The sequence below is a fragment of the Euprymna scolopes genome, chromosome 45 (assembly GCF_053919585.1).
Source record: "Euprymna scolopes isolate OS-2025 chromosome 45, ASM5391958v1, whole genome shotgun sequence".
Lineage (NCBI taxonomy): Eukaryota > Metazoa > Mollusca > Cephalopoda > Sepiida > Sepiolidae > Euprymna > Euprymna scolopes.
The window spans coordinates 5,761,461-5,767,460 of record NC_136526.1 but is presented as its reverse complement, the minus strand read 5'-3'; positions in this window follow the sequence as shown (position 1 = coordinate 5,767,460).

Genomic DNA, 6,000 nt, shown 5'->3' with positions numbered 1-6,000 from the left:
AATGATAACGATCTCGTTAAAATCCGTCGCCTCTGTCGAAAGTTTTAGGCATACATACAAACATACATACTTTTAGACAGACAGTTTAAATTTATATATATATATATATATATAGATTATGAATGTTGCCAACTGGATTCGAACCTTGTATACTCAGGTTTACAATTCGTGTCATTAACCACTTTCTTTCTTTGTTAACCATTACTGCATGTTTAAACGAATCCGACCCGGCGCCAACGCTCTGTACTCTTACAAGTCTGGCAATAAATCTTTCAAAGAAATGAAGAGTTACAAGAGTTTTGGCATAAAATGAAACTGACAGCGACTTCTTTTTTATCGGTAAATATCAGATGATAGGAATTCATGTTTTATTTTGTTGCCTAACTTTGTTTTCTCTCCTCTTTATTTATTACTAGCCTATTATTATCATATACTAGCGGGGGTACCCGGCGTTGTCTGGGTGTTTAGATGTGTGTGTTGGGGGGGGGGGGGTAAATCAAAACAAAACAATAAGTGAAGTAATAACCCTGTTTAAATATTAAAAAAATGAACAAAAAAAAAGTTTTAGGACGAAGGTAGGCTCGAACCCAAAGCCTTGAAGTTGAAATATTATATATATATATATATATATATAAACGAACATGATAAAAACGAACGATGTTAAAACAAAAATTAAAAAAAGAAAACGCGAATGTGATGGAAAAAAAAAACGAACGATGTTAAAACTTCTTCTAAAATAAAAAATAAAAACAAAAAAAAATAAAATAAAAACAACAAAAAAAAACAGCGAACGCGAAAAATAGGTGTGTGTGTTGGTGGGGGTAGATTGAAAGTAAAAGTAATAATCCTGTTTAAAATAACGAACAAAACAACGTTTTAGGACGAAGGTAGGCTCGAACCCAAAGCCTTGAGGTTAATAGCCTGATGACATAACGTCACCGCAAAGGCCGTAACTTTAGATGAGTCGAAAATAAGTGTTTATAAACCCAGGTGGTTTTCTAGGTCAAATCTCATGCCATAGCAGCAGCAGCAGCAGGAAAAGCAGTAGAGAGAAAACGAATTCACAGCGCAAATTTTGTTGTAAGATAAAAGTCGTTGAAATAAAAGACTTTTACGACGTCGTTTCGTAAGTGTTACATATTATGATCTAGATAACATATAAAAAGTTATAAGAAATAGTAACCCCCTCCCCCCCCCCCCGAGAATTCCGACGAAAAAAGCCTTTGGCGGACATACATACATACATACAGAAAAATGCACACACACACACACACACACACACACACACACACACACTAACATACATTTTCGCTCATATATATATAGACTAGCCTGGGTGCCCGGCGTTGCCGGAGTGTTTGCAGATGTGTTGAGCAAAAAGAAAAAAAAGTTGTAGTAGGCAAGCAGGCAGACAGGCAAGCAGGCAGGCTCGAACTCATGCCGCAAAGGAGGAAAAAAATAAAAACGTGACACCGTTGCGTCCATCACAAAACTGGAACTGGCGAAGTTTTAAATTAAGGCTAGTCAATCGAAAAAGAGGGGATGATTTTCGAAAATATCGGCGAAAAAAGTGACTCCTCCTTGTTAAAAAATGCCCAGTTGTGGGTGAGAAATTAATGTCGATATTTGTCGTCCGAAATTTTGAGGGTTAAAACGATATCAGTTTCGTCACGTTCAACCACGTCTATCAAAAATATATGCATACATAATGGCAGCAACTCGTTCTCGAGTATTGGCATTACTTAATATATCTCTGGCTCAAATGATGCAAACATGAGCGCAACTAGCAGCACGTGCCGGACGGTCACTTCTATGAACTTTCTATAGTCCTGCACATCCATTGATGATCGGGTCCAAGCTGTGGTGCCTCGAACACCTACCAGGCCAGACGAGATACACACTGCTTGCAAAATGTGTATTCCATTGAATATCAAGTAATTCCTGTGCTTGAAGCTTTTTAATAGTGAGGAAAGACTTTGCACCGAGACAATCCCTCTCTCTGAACAACTGCCACATTGAACCAAAAAGAAGAGCATGTCTCCACCTACCACGTCATTTGAACCATGACTGGGACTTAGGTTGCTGGGCACCAGAGCATACTCCACACGCCGGTGTGTAATGTATGCCGCAGCTGACAGGGCCTAAGCTCCTCTGGTGATTTCTGTCAGGGTTACCTCACCCTTAGCCTTTGGTTAAAAGAACCTTAGCCCACAAGGCAGTGGGGGTCCAGTTATACGGCGCAGGACACTCGCTGTTCATCCGAGCCCCGTCTGCGTGGCAGTGGTCGCGACGTGCACGTGGGGTTAATTTGTCTGGGAGAAGCACAGTATGACGCTAAGACATCTGCGTGCTTTTAACACACGTCCACATCAGACCTTGACCACATACATACATACATACATACATACATACATATGATGATTGCAACGTCTTGTCAGACGAGTGCCACTCCCTCAGACATTTAAAATCCATGAGCCCAAATGTCTGAGGGAGTATCTATACAAAGATGATGTTACAGCGTCTTAGCTTTGTACGACAGCTAAGTCTCTCTCTCTCGGTTCAAAATGTTGAGATCCAGCAACAAGCAAATACATACATACATACATACATACATTTAAACATACAGGTGAGATTTATATTATAGACGTGAGGGTGCCTGGCGTTGTCCGGGTGTGTTGCAGTGGTATAGTAATGGTTGGAATAAGACGCAGCCCGATGAGGGGGGGGAAACAACAGGGTGGAGAGAGGTGTTAAAAAATGGTAGTAGGCAGGCAGGCTCGAACCTGTAACGCAAATGAGAGAAAGAAGGCGAAAAAAAAATGTAACGCGTTAGCCGATGTCACTATCGTGCAAGCAGACGTTGGGTGCGTCAAATCCAAGCATAGTTAATCGAACGTAAATGCTTAGTATTTATTTGCTTCCCCAGCCCCCCTCTAAAAAAAACGGGCACTCTGGCAGTATCCAAATGAATAGTAATTGTCTCAGTATGAAAGGTTTCACTGCATTGACCATGTTAAGCATCAATCCTAGCCCGAAGGCCAAGAAATGCTTTGTGGCTTTTTCTTAACAGTTTTGCTTTATACGTAAAAGCCAAACAAACACCCTAGACGACACCACTGTGGGAATTTTGTTTAACTAGTTAAAAAAAAAAAAATAAATAAATAAAAGGGAATGAAAAGATATCCGTTTGCAAATGCGAAATATTATTTCATTTAGTTCATTATATCTCCCGATCATTATTTGATAAATACTGAAAATTTCATCAAAATTGATTAATTTCCTGATTTTTGGTGAATTTTTAAGTAAAGGGAGGGGTCAAAATGTGGGTTTGTATTACTGTACACACAGATTCGAAAAAGTTGTCAAAAAACAAATATATAACAAATAAATGTTATCAAAGGCAAGATAAGTTACTTTACTACCAAACTGGATATATTTTTCGTGTTTTTATTCAATGTAACATGTTTATGCAGTTCGAAAACCATACAGTGTTTACCGATGTATTGGAACATTCAAGATAGCGTCTTATTATCTCTTTAACACGGTAAGTGTGGGAAAAGATGTTATAAATAAAAAACCGGATAAAATGCTGTTAAAAACTCGCTCAATATATGTTACCGTGACATAGGTTGACATATATTCGGCGGGTTTTTAATAGTATTTTGTATAGTTTTTTATTTATAACACCCTTTTCCATACTTACGGTGTTAAAGATGGCGTGAGACGCCATCTTGAATTTTCGAATACATCGGTAAACACTGCATGTTTTTCGAGCTGAATAAATATGTTACATTGAATAAAAACACAAAAAATATATCCAGTTTGGCATAAAAGTAACTTATCTTGCCTTTGATAACATTTATTTGTTATATATTTGTTTTTTGACAACTTTTTCGAATCTATGTGTACAGTAATACAAACCCCAAAATGTTTATACATTTTGAGCATCGGCATTCATTTTGCCCGTACCTATCTGAAGCGTGTGCGACACGAAGCTGCGCTCCGTGGATCACCTTAAACGCTTTGTATAATGAGCTGGTTCAATCCTTACGAGCAAAAAGGTTTACTTGTATCTGAGTTCTGCCAATATATCCTTTATTTTTTATATTTTTATCTTTCTCTCTTAAACCCCTAGCTCTGTGCTCATCATTTTCTTTTCTTTCTTCATTCACAATTTTATTCAAAATAAATATTTTGTTTTGTTTTGTTTTTTTCTCCCACCCAGAGCCACACCTTTTTATTTCTGTAATTTGTTTTTTCTGCGCCCAGGCTCGTGTCTTCTCCAGATGGTTTCACTTAAACCTGCCGCAATACGACGCCGGTGCGATAGGCTTTACAGCCGGTGCTCTTCGACGCAGAAATCACATTATTAAGACGTGCATGTCTACAAGTTCCTTTATATTGCTCTCTCTCTCTCTCTCTCTCTCTCTCTCTCTCTCTCTCTCTCCCTATATATATATATATATATATATATATATATATATATATATATATATATATATATATATATATATAATAGCAAAATACCAATCGTTGACTGGGTTCAAAAACAGCCTACAGAAAATGAACTCTGATTTATGAAAGTATGATAGGTTATGAAAAGGAAGGGTTGTAAAGACATAGCTTCGAATTTGGGGGTATCAAGACCAAAGCAAAATATGGTGAAAGTAAAAATAAAATAGATAAACCCCATAATTTATTATACCATACCTGTTCACACTGAAACACTTATCACAATATTCTGTGGATATATATTAAAAAACCTTGTTAAACTTTGTGACATATTTCCATTCTATGGAGGTCAGGCGCGAACGAACACCCCATAATTTTATTATACCATATTTCTTCAAACTGAAACATAATTATCAAAGTATACTTACGCAGATAGATATGAAAAGTCTTTATTAAAGTTTGTGCCTATATCCATTCTATGAAGGCCAGGCGCGAACACATATCCCACCATTTTATTATACCATCCCTATTTAAGTTAAAACATACTTATCAAAGTATTATTATGTACATCTATATCTAAAACACTTGTAAACGTTTTTTTTTTTAATTTTTAATTTTTTTATTTCTATACTTTGTGAACCAGGCGCATACGCAGACCCCACAATTTTATTGAACCACCGTTCTGCCAGATCAAACATACCCATTCCTGTGTATCGATACATCTTCTATCATTATATGTGATCAGTTTTCTATAATAGTCAACCATATAGGGGCCTATTTGTGACCAAACACACACACACACACACACATTCAGCTTTATGTTATATATATATATATATATATATATATATATATATATATATATATATATAAATTAAAGGAGATTAGAACAATAGTCTAAAGAGCTGAGTGTATTTTAATGTACCAGTGAAATTACTAGTTTAATTAAAATACAGGAAAGAGAAAGTGCTCGTTGTAATTTAGATATATAATAAGCTCGATAGTTAAATGTTCTAGAGCTAATTCAATATTAAGTAATGTGACTGATAATTTAAAATTTAAAAATCAAATTATAATTAAATTAAAAATCCGTTTTATAAGAAGGAACAACAACAAAATCAAACCCTTGAGGCAAAGTTGATTTTGTTGTTGTTCCTTCTTATGAAACGGGTTTTTAATTTAATTATAATTTGATTTTTAAATTTTAAATTATCAATCACATTACTTAATATATATATATTTCAAAAAGCGAAAAATTAAAAGATTCATCTGCCTTACTTTTAATGCTAGGTTTATTTATGGTGTCTTTTAAATTCAATAAAAAACCTTCAAAATTTGCTGACGAGGAGAACTTGCTTATTAAAAAACTATATGTAATTATTGTACATAACTTGATGTATACCACAATAAAAAGCATTGTTTTCCGAAACGATCGTACAGATAATTGATTTTGTTATTGTTCCTTCTTATGAAACGGGTTTTTGATTTAATTATAATTTGATTTTTAAATTTTAAATTATCAATCACATTACTTAATATATATATATA